The following is a 22,417-nucleotide window of genomic DNA, read 5'->3' as shown; positions in this document are numbered from 1 at the left end:
CAACTCAGTTCATAATATTGCCTTCCTTGGGCCTCCAAAATTCATGTCCATCTCACATGCAAAATGTATTCCTTCCATTGTAAGAGCTCCATAGTCTTAACTCATTTCGGCATCAATGCCAAGTCCAAAGTCTCATCTAAATATCACCTAAAACAGGTATGAAGGAAATATGAGGTAAGTTTCATCCTGAGGCAAAATTCCTCTCCAGACAGGCATGTCCTTCCAAAGTACAGGTAGGTCAGAATAGGCATTTCTATCCCAGAAGGAAGAAACTAGAAAGGAAGGGGTGGAGCTTATACCCTGGGGCAAGGCAAGTCCCGTTAGATTTTACAGCTTGAGAAGAATGTTCTTTGCTGGGTGCTCTGCTCTCCAAGCCCCCTGGGGTGGCGGCATCACGCCTGTGGCCCTAGGTAGCAGCTCCGCCCCCTCACCTCTCTGTGGCAGCCTCTCCTCTGAGGTGCTGGGCAGAGGCAGCCTGGCACACTGAAACTGAAGAGGGGGGAGCCCTCTGAAGCCGACGAGACTAAGGAGGAGACAGCCTTGCACCCGGGGCCTGTGGGGCGAATGTCAGCCCTAATGACCTCCAGATCACCTTTGGGGCTGTTCTTCCCTTTTCCTGAAAGATAAAAGCCTCTCTCGTGTCCTGCTCTGTTCTCCCTGGTCCAGAATGGCCATCTCTGTTGACATAAACCCCTCTCTATCCCCGGATGCCGAGATGGCCGGTTAAATCCACGGTTCACATCCATGATCTCTTTATCGAGTGATTTTTCCATCTATCTCCTTGGTGTTCTCTTCAGAGCACACTGCCCACCCCCCCAATATGGATAGGTTGAGAATTTTCCAAATCTTCAAGTTCTGGCTCCTTTTTGCTTAAAAGTTCCTTCAATTTATCTCCCTTCTCTCACATTGTCCAATAAGGGGTAAAAGGAGCGACTAAGCCACGCCAACACTTTGCTTAAAAAATTCCCTCGGCTAAATATTCGATTTCATTTCTCTCAAGTTCTACTTTCCACAAAACATGACAATACAATTCAGCCAAATTCTTTGCTGCCTTATCATGAGAATCTCCTTTCCTTCAGCATTCAATAACATGCCCCTAATTTCCTCTGAGACGTCACCAGAATCACCTTTAACGTTCGTTTTTCTATCAACGGTCTTTTCAAAGCCATCCAGCCTCTACCCACTGTCCAGTCCCAAAGCCACTTCCACATTTTTAGCTATTTTTTATAGCAGCATCCCACTTTTCAGCACCCTAATCCGCATTAGTCTGCTTCGGCTGTCATAACAAAGTATCACAGACCGGGTGGCTTAACACCAGAAATTTATTTCCTCGCAGTTCTGGACATTCCAGTCCAGATTTGTTTTCCGGGGCGCACTCTCTTCCTGGCTGGTAGACGGCCCCTTTCATGCTGTGTCCTCACACGGTCCCTCCTCTATATGCATATGGGCAGTGAGCAGGGAGCACGCTCTCTGATACCCCCTCGTCATCTTAAGAGGACACCTGTCCCATCAGATTCGGGCCCTGCCTTCAGGACTTCACTGGACTGTAATCACCTCCCAAAGGCCTCATCTCCAAATACCATCACACTGAGGATTAGAGCTTCAACGTATGATTTTGGGGGACACGATTCAGTCCACAGCAGCTATTATTATCACGAAGTTACGCAACTAATAAATTTCAGAGCCAAGAACTGCCCCCGGGGCCTCTGTGGACTTTCCCACTCCATTAGTCTAGTCTTCCTCCTTTTTCATCAAAGCCACTGGAATATTAGTAGGGAAAATGGGAAGATGTGTGATCTTTCTTTGCACAAGTGATGACTTCCCTAACTAGCCCTGCATCTCAATTCCACTGGGGAGACGGACTACAGTAGTAGAAAGGGCAAAGCTTTGGGGGTCAGACACCATGTGGAATGAGCTCTATGAAATGGAGTTAATGATAGCTGCCCAGAGCACCGCATCAAAGGCCCGTCAGGTCGTGTAGATAAAGCACCTCAGCAGCAACTTTACAGGCCAAAGGGGAATGGCAGGACTTTAAAGTACTGAAAGGAAGGAACCTACAACCTAATTTACTCAGCAAGGGTGTCATTCAGAAAGGAAGAAGAGATGAGTTTCTTAGACAAGCAAAAACTAAAGGAATTCATCACCGTTAAATGAGCTTTACAAGAAATCTCAAAGGGTCTTCTTTAAGCAGAAAAGGTAAGGCTAAAACCAGAAATAAGAAAATATGAGAAAAGAAAACATCTCACAGGTAAAGCAAATATTTAATAAATACAGCAAATCGGATATTTAGAAAACTATGAGGTCAAAAGAAAAAAAGTACCAAACTCAAACCACAAGAAGTAGGAGATACACAACACAAAAAGATCGAAAACATGACATCAATAGCAAAGAGCATGGAGACGGGAGTCAAAACAGTCTTTATAGAATATATTTGAGCTTAAAAACGACTCTCAGCTTAAAATAGAATGCTATAGATATAAAATGATATACATAAATCTCAAGGTACCCATGAACCGAAAACCTACAAAAGATGCACGAGGAATAAGAAGAAAGGAACTTAACAAGACACTAAATAAAACCAGCAAACTGCAAGAGAAGAGATCAAGAAAAAAAGAAAGGAACAGAGGAGAACTATAAAACACCCAAAGAACTATTAAATGGCAATATGTATATACTTACCAATGATTACTTTAAATGTGATTAACTGCTCCAATAAAAAGACAGGGTGGCTGAATGGATTATATGCTCCTTACAAGAGGCTCACTTCAAATTGAAAGACACACACAGACTGAAAATAAAGTGATATTCCATGCAAACAGAAAAAGACATTCCATGCAAACAGAAATAAAAAAAAAGCTGGGATGGCAATACTTGTAAAAGACCTAATAGACTTTAAAACAAACAAACAAACAAACAAAAACAGGAAAAAATGATGAAAGACATTGCCTTATTATAAAGGGGTCAAGCCAAGCAGAGAATATAACAGTCATAAATATACACACCGAACATAGGAGCACCTAAATATAGAAAGCGATTATTAATGGACACGAAAGGAGCAATCCACAGCAAAAGAACAATAGTAGGGGATTTTAATACCTCGCTCACATCAATAGGTAGATCATCCATAAGGAACATTAATAAGGAAATAGTGGCTTTATACCAGATTATATCAGATCAACTCAATTGCCATTTTTAGAACATTTCATTCAACAAACTGCAGAATACACATTTTTTTTCAAGTACACATGGAACATTCTCTAAGACAGATGACATACTAGGCCACAAAACAAAGAGATGGAAAAGCCTCGATAAATTCAAGATAACTGAAATCATATAAAGCACAATAGCATCAAACTAGAAATCAAAAAAGGAAAACTAAAAAAAAAAACCCCACGAATATGTGTAGAATAAGCAACATTCTACTAAACAAGCAAATAGGAAATTAAACACTATTTTGAAACAATTAGAAATGAAAACAATTTTTCAAAACGTATGGGAAGCAGCAAAAGCAGTTCTAAGAGGAAAATTAATAGCCATATAGGCCTACCTCAACAAAAAAAATCTCAAACAATTTAACTCTATACCTAAAAGAACTAGAAAATGAAGAACAAACAAAATCCAAGGGAAACAGAGGAAAGGAAACAGTTAAGATTAGAGCAGAAATAAACCAAATAGAAATTTAAAAACCAATAGAAAAGACCAAAAAACTAAGAGCTTATTCTTTGAAAAGGTAAATAAAATTGACAAGCCTTTAGACGAACTCATCAAGATAAAAGAGAGCCCAAATAAATAAAATAATAAATGAAAAAGAAGTTATAACTGACACTGCAGAAATACAAAGGATTATTAAAGAATACTGTGAACAATAATATGTCAACAAATTCAACAATTATATGCCAATAAATTCGACAACATAAAGGATAAATTTCAAGAAGGGTATTACCTTTCAAGATTGAACCTGGAAGAAATATAAAATCTAATAGACTAATTACTATTATTGAAATTGAAGCACTAATAATAATAATAAAACTCCACAAAAAAACAATTAAATGCACCTAAGCCATAAAAAAAAAAAGAAAGAAAGAAAGAAAAAAAAAAAAGAAACGCCAGGACCAGATGGCTCCACGGGTGAATTCTACCAAACATTTAGAGAAGAATACATATCTTTCTTAAGCTAATTAAAAAAACTGAAGAGGAAGGAATGCTTCCAAACTCATTTTACAAAGCCGGTATTACCCTGATACCAAAACCAAAGACATTATAAGAAAAGAAACTTACAGGCCAATATCCCTGATGAACATAGATGCAAAAATTCTCAACAAAATATTAGCAAACCAGATTCAACATGCTGAAAGGATTATACACCATGATCAAATGAGATTCATCCTATGGATGTAAGGATGATTCAACGTCTGGAAAATCAATGTGATACACCACATTAACAAAACAAAGGATAAAAACCATATGTTCATCTTGACAGATGCAAAAAAAAGCATTTGACAAAATTCAACATCCTTTCATGATAAAAACTCTCAACTAAGTGGGTAAAGAAGGAACATATCTCAACAAAATAAAGCTATGTATAACAAACCCACAGCTAACACCACGCTCAATGGCGAGAAGCTGAAAGCTTTTCCTCTAAGATCAGGAACAAGACAAGGGTGTCCACTATCACTACAATTCAACCAAAAATTGGAAGTCTTAGGTACAGCGATCAGACAAGAAAAGCCACCCAAATCAAAAAGGAAGTACAACTCTCATTATTTGCAGATAGTGCGATACTATACGGAGAAGACCTTACAAACTCCACCAAAAAACAAAAAACAAAAAACTATTAGAACTAGTATACGCAGTAAAGTTTCAGGATACAGAATCAATATACAGAAATTTGTTGCATTTCTATACATCTATAATGAACAATCAGAAGAAGAAATTAAGAAAATAATCCCATTTACAACTGCATTTAAAAACATAAAATATCTAGAAATAAATTTAATCAAAAAGGTGAAAGACCTATACTCTGAAAACTATAGGCAATGAAGAAACTGAAGGAGATACAAATAAATGAGAGGATATACCTTGCTTAAGGATTAGAAGGATTAATATTGTTAAAATGTCCTTACTACCTAAAGCAATATACACATTCAGTGCAATCCCCATTACAATACCAATGGCATTCTTCTCAGAATGAGAACTAATCCTAAAATTTGTACGGAACCACAAAAGACCACAAATAGCCAAAGATATTTTAAGAAAGAATAAAGTAGGAAGTATCACACTCCCTGGTATCAAACTATACTGTAAAGCTACAGTAATTAAAACAGTATGAATTTGCCATAAAAATATCTATATCTATATCTATATCAATGGAATAGAAAAGAGAGCCCAAAAATAAGTCCTAGCTTATACGGTCAATTAATCTACAACAAAAGAGACAAGGATATTATAATGGGGATAAAGACAGTCTCTTCAATAAGTGAGGTTGATAAAACTGGTCAGATACATGCAAAAATATGAAATTGGACCACTTTCTTACACCATATACAAAAGTAAACTCAGAATATATTAAAGACTTAAAGACGTAAAACCATAAAACTTCTAAAAGAAAACACACAGTAAATTCTCTGACATCACTCTTAGCAATATCTTTTTGGATGTGTCTCCTTGGGCAAGGGAAACAGAAGAAAAAGTAAACAAGTGAGTCTACATCAAACTAAAAAGCTTTTGCACGGAGAAGGAAACCATCGACGAAATGAAAAGACAACCTACAGAAAGGGAGAAATTATTTGCCAACGATATATTCCAATAAGGGATTAATATCCAAAACATATAAGGAACTCATACAACTCAACGCCAAAAAACAAACAATCCAATTCAAAAATGGGCAGAGGACCTGAATAGATATTTCTTCAAAGAGGACATGCAGATGGCCAACAGACGTATGAAAAGATGCTCGACATCACCAATCATCAGGGAAATGCAAATCCAAACCACAATGAGACATCACCTCACACCTATGTTCACAGCAACATTACTAGTAATAGCCAAGTATGGAAGCAACCTAGAAGTCCATCAGTAGATGAATGGATAACGAAGATGTAGTGTGTGTGTATATAATTCAGCAGTAAAAAGGAAAGAAACCTTGCCATTTGCAGCAACGTGGATGGACCTAGAGGGTATTATGCTAAGCAAAATAAGTCAGTCAGAAAGACGAATACCATATGATTTTACTTATATGAGGAAACTAAAAACAAAACAAATGAATAAACAAAACCAAGTAGAAACAGACACACAGATACAGAGAACAAGCTGATGGCTGCCAGATGGGAGTGGGGCGGGGAATGGGAATACGATTTATAAAGAAGGAAAAAAATGTTTAATGAATGAAAAAAAATAAAATTTAAATTAAAAAATACCGAAGAGAGGTCTGGCTTGAGTCTCCACTTATGGAAAAGTCGGAGCCCTTCAATTGACACCAAGCCCTGAGATGTTCGTAGAGCCCCTTGATTTCAGGGGAGACCAGGAACCCCTGAAGAGACTTTGCGCTGACATTACACAGTGCTGTACATCTTCCCAGTGCTCTACCCGGGACCCGTGGGTGTTCGCCAGCTTAAACAAAGGGACAAAGGGAAATCCTACCACCTTCCGGGACTGGGCGATGGTGCTGGGCTATCCCCGGGCCAGCGGTCAGCGGGGTGCTTTGTGGGGGCCAGATGGGCAATGGTGTTCCCACCTGAGTCCACAGAGCAGCAGGGGTCTGTGAGCCGTTCCGTGGTTACCTGCCCCGGCTCAAACTGAACTGAACTGAACGGATGGTGCCACACAGGCCCCAGCACGCGAAGCAAGCGAGCACAGACACGAAGCCTCGCGGGGCTCCTGATATCGGGGATTTCACCTCAAGGGGAAGCACAGAGCCAAAAAGGGCTCGGAGGCTTCCCATGACTTAGTTTCCATTTCCCAGTGCTCAAGCAATATCTTGGCCCTGGACGTCTGGGGGCAAAAAAGGAAAGAAGAACAAATTTGGACGCAGCAGACGACCTGATTTCAAACTATATTATACAGCTGTAGTGATCAAAACGATGTGGTATTGCCTTGAAAAGACACAGAGATCCACAGAACAGGACAGAGACAGAAACCCACACATACACGCTCAATTAATTTACAGCACGGAGCCAAGGATATACAAGGGACAAAGGATGACCTTAACGTAGGGAGGAGGCACCAGAATTAAAATGTTAATCGAGCCACATTCAGAGACTGCAGTGTGCTGATCGGCCCTGCAGCCAGGCCGGGAGGACACCTGCGGAACGAAGGGAGATTTCGGCAGGGACGGCTTCCAACCCACTCTCCCACACTCGGTGGAAAGGCCAACAGGAACAGTAGAGTCTTTAAGTGGCGCCCCGCACAAATAAAATCGTTCACTCCCTATGGCTAAAATCCTGGGAACCTATGGATGAAAGGCTGGGAACTGCCAGGGGCCTTTCAGGCTACAGCCTCTTCCCCTCCCCCTTCCCCTTCCTGTCTGTCCTTATCAAAGGAAATGGGGACTAAAGAATGATAATATAAACTGAATTCCCTGACCGCTCGCTGGGGGCCCCCACGCACTGCCTTTCCACGTCTCGCTTGGTCCCTCCCGCTCTGCCTCTGAGAGGAGGCCACGCTCTGTGTGTGGAGGGGGACCCCTTCCCTAATACACGTTCCCCTTGGCTCTAACTTTGGCGTATGTGTTAAATCCTTTCTATACTCTCCGCCAAAGGCCCCTCTTCTTCTCTCGGTGCTGGGCTTGGTCTCCCCCGGCTCGGGGAAATTTGCTCCATCCTGCATCGGTCTCTTCAATGAAGGGTGTTGAAAAAAACTGAACCGCCAAATGCAAAAGAATGAAACTGGACCACTATCTTACGCCATACATAGTCAAAGTCAACTCAAAACAGAGTCAAAGATTTGAGCCTAAACCTGAAATCACAAAACTCCTAGGAAAAAGCGCAGGCAGTGAGCTCCTTGACATCCGTCCTGGCCATGACGTTTTGGACCTGACACCAAAAGCACGGGGAACGAGAGGAAACATTAACCAGGGGAATTACCACAAACTGAAATGCGCTGCACAGCCGAGGAAGCCGGGGACAAAATACTGTCCCCTGGACGGGGACAGTATTTGCAAAGTCTGTATTTGATAAGGTTTTGCTGCTCAAGGTACACAAAGAACTCATACGACTCAATAAAGAGCTCACATAACTCAAGATCAAAAGACAATCTGATTTAAAAATAGGCAGAGGAAATGAACAGACATTTTATCCAAAAAAGACATACAAGTGGCCAACGGGTATGTAAAAAGGTGGCTCAACATCACTAATCAGCGGGGAAATGCAAAGCAAAACCTCGATGAGGTACCACCTCACACCTCTTAGAAGGGCACTTATCAAAAAGACAATGACATGCTAAGCCATAAAAAGGAAATCCTGTCATTTGCAAGGTGGCTTTCGAGGGCACAAAACTAAACATGTCAGACAGAGAAAGACAAACACAGTCATGCACTGCATAACGATGCTGCAATGAGGGACCCCATGTACCCGCGGTCCCCAACCTTTTCGGCACCTGGGACCGGTGCCCCTACGAGAACCTAATGTCATCAGGCGGTGATGCTACCGCTGGGGAGCGGCTGCGGATACAGATGAAGCTTCGCTCGCTCGCCCGCCCCTCACCTTCTGCTGTGCGGCCCAGTACTGGTCCGTGGCCCACGGGTTGGGGACCCCTGTGACATACGATAGTAGTCCCATAAGATCTTAACAGAGCTGAAAAATCCCTGTGGCCCAGTGCCATCGGAGCCGTAGCATGGTGCTCCAGTGCACTACGAATGCCTTCAGGACTGCGCAGGGTAACGGGCCGTGCAGGTTTGCAGCCCAGGGGCCACAGGCTGCACCACGTGGCCTAAGCGTGCAGCCAACTAGACCACACAGCCCAGGTGCGTGTCGGCTCCTCCATCCCGGTTGTGCTAAGTGCACTCGGTGATGTTTGCACACTTACAGAATCGCCTAGTGATTCGGTTCTCAGAACATGTCCTGTCATTAGGCGATGCAGGACCGTACTATAAAGTCTCAAATGTGGAATCTAGAAAAAGTCCTGAACGTACAGATACACAGAACAGGCCGGTGGTAGTCAGAGGCGGGGGCGGAGGCCGGGCAAAGTGGATGAAGGGGGTCAAAAGGAACAAACTTCCAGTTATAAAATAAATAACTCCTGGGATGTAATGAAGTGCATGGTGAGGACAGCTAACAATACTGTTGTATGTTTAAAAGTTGCTGAGAGTAGATCTTAAAACTTCTTATCACGACATAAAAAATTCATACCTATGTGTGGTTCGAGTTAACTACACGTACTGTGATCATTTCACAATACATACATACAAATCAAATCATATTATACATCCGAAACTAATACGGTGTTATGTGCCAACTTTATCTCAGAAAAAGAGGGAAGGTGTCGGAAGCCCTTTTTTTTACCAGTAGGACAGAACCTAGATTTCAATGATTGAATCAAAAAATGCAACACTTCGTTAACAGGCAACCTCAGGGCGTTCAGAGAAAATGGTGCATTTTCCAAAGAAAAATGCTTCTCCAGATATCAGAGAGCTCTTGGGAGACACCAGGTCCTTCTTAATGTACAAAGTAAATCTGAATTTACGGCAGCTCGCCACGCAGTTCTTTCTTCAAAAGGCTATCGTGAGCTGGGGAAAGTGAAGTCTGACCAAGTGCAGCATGTGATCAAAAAGACTTTCAGCACCAAGAGCTGCATTCTCATTGGCCGAAAGTGCTTGAGCGAACACAGAACCACGCCTGGCGAGAGGGGCCTCGGCCATGGGAGGCGCTGGTCCGTTGTGTACTCTGCACCAGGCTCCGGGGTGAGTGCTTGTCCTGTGTGATCTCACTGAACCCACACATCCATCCTGCAGCAAGGGCTTTACAAACATAACATGGAGCCCCACTTTACAGGAGAAGAAAACAGGGCCAGAAAGGCTGACTTCCTGCCCCTCACGCAGCCAGTAAGTGATGGAGCTAGGTCCTACTCAGCACATAACTATATTTTGCACCCTGACTTCCTCAATGAAACTGCATTTAATTATACACAAACGCTTCAGCCAAAGGGTGCCAGGGAGCAGGTGGGAACGTGGAGAAATTCATCCACAACTCGCTAAGGAAGTGGAAAGAAATAAACAAACATTTTGAATTTCACGTGTGAGAAAGATACTTGCCTCATATATAGAAATAAACTAACTACACACACAACACACACACACACACACACACACACACACATATAGCAGTAAAGATATTTCAAGATTCCTTGGTTGCACATGATAGAAAACCCAACTCAAACTGTGGTAAACAAAAAACTGAAAGCTTTTAGTTTTGAACTGGTCACACATTCACATGATCCCAAAAGGAAGCAAAGGGTGCGTAGTGAAAAGTGCCACCTGAAGCACGCGGCCTTTCTAGCTTCCTCTCTAGAACCGACCAAAATTATCGCTTTCGTACACTCACCCTCATGCACACACATACGTACAAAATACTATTCTGCACTGTTTACAATTTAAAGACAGGTATTGGAGGTTGCTCTATTTCAGCTCATAACGAGATACCTCGTTCTTGAAGTAGGTAATTTACTCTCCATGGAGGTTAAGTTTTGGGGTGCTTTTCCCATTAATAGTGAGGGAAATCTTATTTAGGGGTCCTCTCCCATGTTGTCAAGTCTGATGAGGTGGAGACTTCGGCTTTGTGTGGTGCCCGTGGGGACCCTCAGGTGCTGAGGCGGGGAGGTGTCACTGTCCCCGCGTCTCTCCTTCCACGGGGGCAGGGAATGGCACCCTATCATCGCTGGCAGGAGAATGGGATCCCAGAGGGATGGGAGCGCTCTCAGACTCCAGGAGTGTGGCCAAGAGTCATCTCTGCAGAGGTGGAAGCTGGTGCCTACACCTGGGCCATGTGCACTGGAAGGAGGGGGACCTTGAAAAAGGGGGGGCTGATGCTGGGGTTCGTTTGGCCGCTGCTCACTCCTCCACTTGGGAGTGTGAAGCAACAAAGGGCATCGCCACAGGAGGACGCCCGCACCACTCCACTCCCGTCCGCGGTGGGTGGAGGGAGCATAGGCGCCCACGCGGCCCGCGCCCCTCCCCCTCTCCTCAGCGCAGGTCTCCAGAAGGTCCGGGAACATGAGCTCCACTCCGGACGGGACGGCGAGGGCTGTGCCGAGCTCCGTGGCTGGGGACAGGGAGCGATGGCTTCTCAGAGGACCCTCCCGAAGGGGCGAGAATGCCGTTGGCAACTCAAGGAACAGGATAGAGAGCGTGAGCTGGAGGACCGCCAAGGCTGTTCCGACCGAGATCATTTAGGTTCCATCCCTGATCCTCGTAGCCATTCACGATCCACCATGACCTTTCTCAGCATTACGTGGAAACGCACAGGAGAAAAATCTTCACTTGAATGTCTGCAGTTTTAAACGAGAGCCATTTATCATCTCTCAGCCTTCAATTGTGTTGTGCTTTGAGTCAACGCCAACGACCAGGCACAGGCTTTTTCGGGGGTTCCCTCTCTTTGCTGACCTTAGGGCCTCTGTTTTTGAGGAGATGCACAGCTTCCTTCTCTTCTTTCTATTTACTTGCTCTGTTCACTTGCTCGCCACCTCCACCCCCCAACGAAAACAAATAGAAAACCCTACAGCTTTACCAAGAGTCATGCGACTCTGCCTCGTCCGGAGCTTGCCGTCAGGCACCGTTCTCCTTGGATGCATGGAACTTGCCCTCTGAGCTCCGGGGCTGAATCGTCAGCGTTTGTTCAATCTGACTTTGAGGCGAATGCTGAAGTTTTGTGGTCAGAACTTACCTTTTCTTCTTCCCAGCCTGGTTCTTCTGGCCCTTGTACCACAGCAAAAAATAAAGAGGGACAGTGGTGTCTCCTACACTAGTGGGGCCGTCCACTCCCAACCCATCCAGAACAATCCACGCTGAGCTCCCCACTCCCGTGACATTCGGAGCCTCCATTTCATCTTCAGGAAGACCATCTCTGAGGAGCAGCAAATTGTAGACACACACCCACCCCCACCCCAGCTAGAGTCAGGAGAACTAGACTCTAGTCTTAACTTCTTTATAAACATTCTCTGGATTTGTAGACAAGTCGCTTCACCATGGAGCCCAGTTTCCTCATCTTGAGATGAATGGGTCGGGATCAAAGACTCGTAAGATCTGCAGCTTGAGGGGTGCTTGATTTGACGTGAATTTTCAAGTGAGAGGTGGGACAGAATTCCCCAAACCCCACAGACAATCTGGGGAGACACTAGTATTACAACCAGGGAGGCTGGCTTCGTTTTAAAAACATTCCTAATAATACAGACCCCCAGAATTAGTGCTTTTGCCCCAGTCTAGGAGAATAGTGAATATAGCAGCCTAAAAGTGTTTCGTTTGGTCTCAAATGCTTGCTCCCAGATCACACAGACTTGCAAGAGCTGACTGTGTGTGCCTCTTCCCGGCTCAGGGCCTCAGCGTTGGTACTTAAAATTGGTCATAGGAGGAATGGTTGCACCACAGAAGTCAGCAAATGATGTAAATCAGGGCTTCTCTCTTCCCACAGAGAGCTGGTTTTCCAGAACAGATGTCTCCTAATATATTACTCACTGCGATGTTTTATTTTATGTAAACTTGACTGGGACGAGGGTGACCAGACAGGTGGTTAAACATTATATCGAGGTGTGCCTACGGGGAGTTCTGGAAGGGATCGGCATTTGCATTGATAGACTCAGTAGAGCCATGGCGCCTCTCCCTGCAGGTGGGGACCCTCCAGTCCACCGAGGGCCTGAGTGGAAGAGAAAGGTGGGTGCAGGTTGACTGTGCCCTCTCTGCCTGGCTGCCGAGCTGGCACACCGATATTCTCGTGGCCTCAGCGCCCCTGGTTCTCAGGCCTTCGGACTTGGACTGGAATTCTCAGTATACGCTCTCTGGCCTTCAGACTCTGCCACTGGCTTCCCTCGGTCTCCAGACTGTAGATGGCAACATCCCTGCCTCCATGATCAAGTGAGCTAATACCCTGTAATAAATCTCTGTATCTAGATAGACATAGCTATAGCTCTGCACCTGTCTAGCTCTGTCTCTACTTATCTACATCTATGGCTTTATATCCATCCATCCATCCATCCTACTGGTTCTGTGACTCTGAGGACTCTGAGTAACAGACCCCTAAAAACCACAATGCTCATTTCTCAGTCACCCTCATCTCCTAGTGAAACCTGTATTGCTAAATTTTAAAAAAAATAGGAATTTGCCTATTTGTAGGTCTCCTTCTACCAATCATGGTTTATTTAAATAAAATCCCAAAAGGAAAAAAAAATCAGAGGGGAAAAAAGCAAAGAATACGAAATTCTTAGGTCTGTGGCCTAATTCTGAGTCAATCCCGATTTCTCTTAAACTCTGGCCACAAACTGCTTTTCCCTGGGATCACTTCCTACAAACCAAACACGGTTTCAACCCAGACCCAAGTTCCCGCCTCGGAGTCGCCAGAGCTTCACCGGCCTCAATTCCATCTGATCGGCTTTGTCTCCTGCTGACTGTGGAATTCTGACTGAGGACATGACCCACCACAAATCTCACCTGATGCTCTGCCCCTCTGGTGAACAGGTGTCCACCCAGGCCTGCCACACGGCCAGCTTTAGCAGACATTACGGGCTTGGGGTTCTTCTCCACGTTGTCAGCTCCAGGCTCGCCATGAAATATCTGTGTTGCCCAGGGCCCACCAGGCACTCAGCCACTCCTGCTGTGCACCTGGGCGTGCTGACTCAGCCTCTTCCCTGCCATAAGCCCTGTGCCCACCTCGCACCTGGCTGCCCCATCTGGAGCTAGGGTGCCACCTGTGCCAGGCGTCGGGGTGGCCTCACAGTGCACTTCGGGCCCTCCTTCCCTCATACCGCCCAAGCGGGGAAGCCTTCACTCCTACTTCAGTTACTGGGACCAGTGGCAATTTGGGATCAGTGTCAAGAAATGTTGATGGAGACTTTCCCTGTCCCAGAATTTCAATTAAAGACCAAATCTGGGAGAGAAAAAAAAAAAACTCCAAAAAACACAAAAAGCTGCCTTAGAGACCTGTCATACTACAGAGAGCCGGCCCTCGTCAAGCATCGCGGATTGTGATCGCCCATCCCTCTGCCACTTGTCGAGGACGTGTGCCCCCCGGGGAAGAGGAGCCGAGCTGGAAACAGAAATGCTAGCCTCCCTTTCTTGCTGGCACCCCGATTTTTGCCACCTGCCCTTTGCGGAGGGAAGTCACCCCCCTTCCCCTACAGGCAGTCCATCACGACGGCCTTCCCCGCCAAGTTAATCCGTTTCCATTTCTTCCCTTTTCCTTCCTCTTTGATGATGAGGAGACAGAGGGGAAGGGGGTGCAGGGTACCGAGTGCGCAAAGTGCGTAATGTCCTCGGCAAGCCCGGTCGGAGGTGGGGTGCTCCCTCAAAGCCTGTTAACCTTTGGCGCTCAGCTGAACTTCTGCGAGAACAGGAAAGTCCCATCTCAGCATCCTGTCACACACAGTGACCTCGGGCCAATGATGCACTAAATTATGGAGAAGTGATACCTGCTCGCTTTCTCCCGGTGCCTAATGGCCTCCCATGGTGCCGTCACGCACGTCAGTGGACCTCCGGGTCCTGCCGCCTCAACGCGTGCTCTCCGGCCCTGTCCACTGACCTGCACCTCTGAACGTCCGCGCCCCGTCCTCCAGCGCTGAGCCCGGCGCGAAGGTGTTCTCGTCTAGTGGAAGGTGTCTGCGTGTTAGCAGAGACCTGCTCCCGAGTTTACCAGAACGAGGAGGCCTGGCGGCACGAGTTTCAAACACAGTAACAGGGACCGGGGCAGACGTGTCTGCAGGCAAGGGGGACTTCCAGCGCCTTCCCAGTGAGCCCTGACGGCAGCGGCGACCTGTCAGGACAGACCCACTGTCATTTACAGAGCACAGCGGTCAGCTCGGTGAAAAGGAAGCAGCGGCCTTTTCCGCCGCCTCGCGTCGGTGGCTCCAGACGCCTACGACGTCTCCCTGCAGAGCGCTGCTCACTGAGCTGGGCCCTTTGCTCCCGCTGCGGGGACTCAGCAATGACTGGCCTGCGACCACAGGCACCGAGAGCTTACGAAAGATAATAAAATCGCTAAGTCAGATTCTTGAGGTTAACAAAAATTTGAACTGGAAAGTTTCTCTGGCCTCCTCTGAAATCGCTGTGGCCGCTTATTATGAGATTTGGGGTGATGAGCAGAGGATGAACACAGAAGGCCACGCCATGTGGACAGGGACACGTACAGTGATACTTTAGTGTCCAAACTGGGACACTTCTGAGCGTGAAAGGGAAGCTCCAACCAAGACACAGGTCATGCTACGGTCTACGTGCTGCAGCTATACAGCAGTGAGAACCTGCATGTCACGTGGGTCGTCGCCCTCCCCAGGCTGCTGGAGCAACGCCAGGGCCCAGGTTAGCACCTGGAAAGGGGCTGGCAACTGAGGACAGCGGGTGCAGTTCAGAATCACCCACCTGGCTGTCATTGCAATGTCAACTGGCTAAAAGCTTTCCAGATGGTTACACTCACTTTCTGTATTTTTTTTTCTTGTTACAGACCACACTTTGAGCAGCAATGGAGGCTATGAATGTGGTAGATTTGAGGACCCTTATTATGCAAAGGGGAACTCAAATCTCCTCTCAGTAGAGATTATGACTGGGAGAAGAGCCACGAGGGGCGAGCTGAGATCTGGCTGCTTTCAGAATGATAGAAGGGTACAGAAGAACAAAGTTACAGAAGCAAAAAACTGAGATGCTTTTTAGTGGTCACACCAGTCAAATGAGATATGGAGTCAGCATGGAAGGAACAAATAGAAAACCCCAAAATGTCAAGGAAAACAAAGCTACGTGTTGGGAGCACAAGTGTTCAGTGGAGGAAGGGTCCACGGTGGTCCCCTCTCCTAAACATGCCCACCATTCCGCAAGACGCCCTCGCACGTGATTCGTTACTTTACGAAACAGTTCCCTTGAAGACTGTTCGCTCACTGTACACTTTTTAACAATGTGGTTTTATTCTAGTTAGGAACAGATGTATAATTTGAATACCTCTAAGTCATCTAGAGACATTATTCTTTGGAAGTAAAATTACATACTCCCCCTCTCATGAAATTCCTGGAATTGGAAAATTCTGTGAAAACCCGTGTATTGGCCCTCATTTTTCCAAGACTTCCCAAGGAAGATTATGCTCTGAGTTGCTCTCACCTTCTGCTTCATAAGGTGGGTGCCCTGGGCAGCTCAGCGATGCTCCTACAGACTGTTCCACTCCCTGTGGTCTATGTCACCCCACACTGCCAACCCAGAGCCCTCTCTTTTGTTACACGAGGTAGGGTGTGGGGCAGGATGGGGTTCTCTCCTCTGTGTGTCCCTCCTCAAACCCCACCTCTGCCCGTCGGGCTGGGGGTCTTCAGCACAGTAACACCCAGCATTATGCTCTGTGCAGAAACCCGCCTTGTGAGGTGGGAGGTCTGGGTCTTGAGTGTGCTCCTGACCAAAGGCCAGTCATGCCCTGCTGAGGAGGAGGCAGGCATGGGTGACCCTGACACAGGAACAGAGACAGAATGGATCTGGGGTTAGCTTGGGAGGACAGAAGGGTTAAAGGAAGGAGAATGGGAGAGACCCCAAGGAAGAAATGCTTCCCGGGGTCCATGGACCAGCCTGTCTCCTTCCTGATGGGGAGCCCGCTGCTGCGGATTCCAGTGGGCTTCAGATACGACTTCCTGCCCTTCTGCCTGCACATCGTGTAGGATGAGGGGCACCTGCCGGAGCCAGGCGGGCACATAAGACAGATGATTTAGAGATGGGAACCACTCCAGGGTGCTCCCAAGTCCCTCAGGAAACTGGCCCCCCGTTCTCTGTCCTCTGCTCCCTTCCTGCTGGCCACAATATCAGGGCGTTAGATATGGCCCTGGGGACGAGAGAGGCCGCTCAGAAAGGAGAGCGAAGGGGAAGCGGTGACAGACGTGGCGACTGAAATCGGACTCGGACTCGCTGGCGAGCTTTTTTCGCTCAGGTGGCTGGCTTATCTCACAGGATTCTGGTTTCTGTGTCACATCCTAAATGGTCTTCTAGGGGACACACATTTATAGAAGGTTCCTAGGGTGAGCTTCCCCCACCCCCCATGTGAGCTGCCAGAGTTGAGAAATAGCGATGGACCACGATGGCGGGTCACAGTGACCTTGTCACCCCTGTCTCCCAGCTTGTGTAGTCGAGCTTGCGACGTGTGGGGCGTGTTCTATGATCTGCACTAGCAGCTCTCAGCCTTGGTGGCATCGGGAAGCTTCCTGGGTGGCTGTGATGTTGGTGGAAAACCAAACAAGTTTCTATACCTTGTCTGGTAGCTGGCCCGGCCCCATGATCTCGTCTCTCTTTCCTTCCCCCCCAGTGCCTTCAGATTCCTAAGCCAAAACCCAAAGAGGAGGAAGATGAAAGTCCTGAGGGCTAGCCACGTCACCCAAGGATGAAGGTCACGAGACGCAAGGGGTAGACCCTGCCTCAAGAAGGTCCTCGGGTTTTCCTCGGTTCCTGCGTTACAGAGCCTTGGGGGATCTGAAGGGATTTCCCAGCGGTCCTTCTGAAGGCCTGATACCCCAAAGGGGTAGAGCCTCAGGAGATAAGGGCAGATGCAGGAAGGGAAGAGGAAAACTCACAGGGCAAAGTGAGATCGGAGTTAGAGGCAGGAGAAAGTCACTTCCTTGGTGATCCCTGAATGTTGTCACCAGGCGCACTGGCTGAGGATCTGTGGAAAAGATGTTCCCTGACTCCCAACAGACCTTCTCCCCTTCGTCCTATGATCACTAGATCTCCTCAAGTTTTAGCTCTTCAGCTAAAGACTACAATTCCCAGCCTTCCTTGCAAGTAGGTGGGACCGTATGTTTAGATTCCATCCAATGGAATGAGTGCAAGTGATGCATGCAGTTCTGGTTGGGCACTGACATGGGAGCTACTTGCCCATCACTCTGTCTCTTCTCTTCTCACTGGCTGGGGGTAGTTGGGTTGATCTCTTCCTGACTATGCAGGTAGAGAGAGCATTAGCGGGATGGTGGGCATCAGAATGGGACTGGCGCCCTTATGAAAGAGATAGCAGAGAGCTTTCTAGCCCCTTCTGCATGTAAGGACATAGCAAGAAGACGGCTACCTATGAAATGGGCCTCACCAGACGCTAAATCTCCTGGTGCCTTGATCTCAGAGTCCCCAGCTCCAGAACTGCGAGGAATAAATGTCTGTCGTTTATAAGCCGCCCGGCCTACGGTACTTTGTTTTAGCATCGTGAATAGACTAAGACACACGTGTTGATTATATGATAATCTTTTGCTTCCTTCCTTTTCTTGAGCATTAGCTTTCAATGGAACCTCAGAAGACGTGGGAAGGATTTTTTGAGACTTGCCATCTTCCAGGACACGGTGCTGGGTTGTAGGAAGTTTCTAGAATCTAAGAGAATAAAACACACTGGCTAGACAGAGTAGACCCAGAACATTTTAAAAGTATCTGAGATGCGGGACCCTGTGCATAATTCACGCAGAATTTTCCCTTTCTTCTCCCTGCCTTTTTGAGCCTCAGAGAAATGAAACAAATCTTAGATTCCATCTTTAAATTACTGCTCGGGCTGAAGGGAAATAAAGCGATTCCAGAGAGGGTTAAAGGGCGTCAAGCAAAATTCACGCACACGTCACAGTAAACAGAAAGTCTGTACGAATCTGCCCCGTTAACCATAAACAAGATATTTTTGTTAATGGAATAGCAACTATGAAAACAAACCTCAGGGAAGAGATAAAAAGAGGGAAGTTTATAGCATTAGATGCTTATATCCAGAATATCCAGAATAAAGAAATCTGAAAAATCAATAACAAAAAGACAGTAACCGTAACTGGCAAAAGACTTGAACGAGTACTTTAAAAAAGAAAAAAAATTCAAATGGGCCAAATAACATAAGGAAAGGTACTCGACCTCATGAATAATCGGGAAAATACAGCTTAAATCCGTAATAATATATAAACTTACGACCATTCTTTTGGCAAGAGTTTAAAAGTCTAATGATAGCGAGAGATGGCAAGGACACTGAGTGACAGGAATTCTGCAGGCTGCTGGGGCTCTGTGTAAATCGGTACGAACACTTTGGAACGTTATTTGACATTATTGACTAAATCTGAACGTATGCATGCCCTACGATCTCACAGTTTCCCTCCCGTGGGGTATTTTATCCTTCAGAAATGAGAGTGCATAGCTACCAGTACACATGCAAGAACATTTCGTAAGCAAAAATTGGACACAAACCAAATGTCCACTTCCTGTAAAATCGATAAATACGCTACAGTATGTCCAGTGGCATGCTGGCAGATGTTAACAATGGGAGGGTGGGGGGAGAGAAGCCCTGATTTGCAGTATTTACCAATTTCCATGAAGCAAATACTCCCACTGTGGCCAATTTCTGGCTCCCAACATGACATCAACCAGCTTGCACAATTCTGGAACATTTAGCAATCAGCTCTTTCGAGGCTGTACAGGCCGGTTCCAGCATATCATCGAGTTGATTCATACGCTGGAACACTAGATGGTAATAAAAACGAATGGACTATAGGTACATACACCAACATGGATACATCTCCCAAATATAACAGTGAGTAAAATAAACCAATCACGAAAGAATACACAGAGTATGATTCCATTTATATAAAGTTCAAAATTGGCCAAATTAAATCGGAATATTTAGGGGATGCATACTTCGGAAAGGTAAAGGGGAGAGGTCATCGAAAGTGAGGATGTGGTTAACTCGTCTGGGAAGGAGAGAATCATGAGGGGGAGGAACATGTGATGGACTTCTGGGGTGCTGGCGATGTTCTCTGCCCTGACCTCGGTGGAGTTACATGGGTCTGCTCTTTGCCAGGATTCGTTAAATGACACGTGCTGGTCGTGTGCACCTCTGTGTGCACAGGTTAACGTCGGTGCCGTGCTGGGGCCTGCTGGGCCCGGTTCATACCCGCTGGTGAGAGCCACTCGTGCTATCTCCTCCCAGCTCTACCGTGAGTGACATGTTGGCAGCCTGAAGTCAGCCCCAGTGGGGACGTTTATGTCACTGTAATTGGCGAACACATTAAGTCAGGACTTCCCCCCGCCCCTTTTCCTGGACAACTGGTTTACCAGCACACGACTGGTAAATGCAGCAATACATTTTTAAAAAATATGACCTCAAAATTGGCTTACTTAGGCAGTTTTTTTTTAAAGCCGCATACACTCCACAATTTCAAGGCAAAACTGCATTTTCAAAAAGCTAAACATGAGCAGATCCCTGTAATAAAAGAAGGCTTGAGACTTACGTAAAGAGAGTAAGTTGGGAGAACTAGAAAATGTTTGGGACTCTTAATTACTTCATATGCAATAAAAATCATTACTCTGATGGTGAAATGAAGGGCCCTAAGACCCCATCATCTTTCCTTATAGAAAATGACCTTGATGAATACTTTGCAAGACGGTACGAGAAATAATGGACCGGAAACTTTTCCAGTTTATCATTCGACTTCACTGTCTCAGTAAATTAACACTTAAAGTGGCCCAAAACATCATACTAGACCAACTCTCTGGCAATATTCTGGGCAGCTTTCCTTAGTAATTACCTGTCATGACCTATAAAGCAGTAAAAGAACACTTGTTATCTTCACATATTTATATGAGTTTATCTTCTTAAAATTTTATAACACTGATATAAGGTTATATGATATCACTATTTCAGCTTTCCTGATAGTGACTTAAAAATCTTATTTTACATTAAAATAAGCCCAGGTCTATTATGATGTAGAATAAGAAAAATTTCAGTCGTTTTTAAGGTAAAGCGTAAGTCTGCAGAAAATTTTGGTCTTGTGAATCACTTCTTTAGACAATGATCTTAGACCATTTGGGGGCATATTACAGTGGAAAGATTTGCACAATTAGGGAAGGAACTCGACGGGGAAGATTTTAATGATAAAGTAGTATTATTTCCGTTGAAATGTGAATCTGAGAATAATGAATTTGGTTAGGTGTTAATATCCTCATATATAAACCTACAATGGGGCAACTTAGCTTGACTAAAAAATACTGCTTTCGATTGGGGGAGAAGGTGGGAGAGGCCCCTTACTTCCTGAATGCTTTTGATTCATTTCTTTTCATTTAAGACCTATGTACTGGGACATCAAAGATAAGCACAGAGTTTTGTCATTTTCTCAGTGGTTCTTGAGGGGAAGGGTTTAGCCTGAGTTGAGCAGGAGGGGTACAGCCGGGGACGGCAAGGACCTGCATACGGGACCTTCCATGGTTGCTGATAACTGGGACACTGGAGTAAGTTCAGACACGAGGTGGAATCGCATTGCAGAGGAGTCAGAGGCTCGGGTGACGGGTGTCTCTCCTCCAAGCTCTCGCCCACCACTTTCGCCCCCTGTTCTACCAGCCTGGCAATCCCACACTGAGTCCACCTCGCTGCGCTGCCTCAGCCATGCACTTCCCAGCTCCCAGGTGGTTTTGACATTACTGGACAGGGTTTGATTCTGATTCACTGTAACGTAAGGAAAAACAAACAGAACGTTCATTCATCACTATATTTAACATCCGTGTTGCCTGTGGCAGCCCCATCCCAAGGTGTCAAGGCGGCTACTGTCACAGCATGTTCTCCAGGGCTCAGAGGAGAAAGAGCTGTGACTGCCAACACAGAGCACTATCGGAACTAAACCTAAGCCACAAGAAGAAGGGGAACCACCTCCTCTCATTAAGGGACATCTTTCTCTAAAGTTCTCCTTTTGGTGCTGGCACAGAAGGACTTCTAAACATAAGCCTAGACTTGGTTTGTGCCATGAAACTTTAGGCTGTCTGATATTTCTACTGAGTCGTGTCCAACACAATCGCGGCATGCCACTGAGTGAGGGCGTGTTAGAATCAAACCACAGGCCTCATTACTCCAGACTTTGTTCTGATCGCAACAGAAGAGATTTATTCCAGAACCGCTTTCAGTTGAAGGTGGTTCACAGGAAAAAGGGAGACGTGTTGCAGAATTATGGGTGGAGCTCTTCGAAAACCAAAATATACATCTCGATCCAACCCAACATCCTCATCACAGTCGGAATTTCTTGACGTACGAGATAGGCAACTTTGTTTTAAAAAGTTGATTCTGACACGCCCTCGCTGGTGGAGAGGTATGTTGAGAACGCCAGTTTACAAGAACTAGGGACAACAGGACAACAGAGCCCTGTTCCCCATTCTTCCGGTAGCTTAACGCATGCGAACAGTGCAACGAAGCCCCACGCTGGACCCTGCGAAAGAACAGAAGAATCCCAGGCTTCAAGCAGCTCTGGTGGAACCATCGAGAAATCAGACATCACA

Source organism: Pteropus alecto, unplaced genomic scaffold (genome assembly GCF_000325575.1).
Source record: "Pteropus alecto unplaced genomic scaffold, ASM32557v1 scaffold11, whole genome shotgun sequence".
Taxonomy (NCBI): domain Eukaryota; kingdom Metazoa; phylum Chordata; class Mammalia; order Chiroptera; family Pteropodidae; genus Pteropus; species Pteropus alecto.
Note: the sequence above shows the minus strand (reverse complement) of the source record.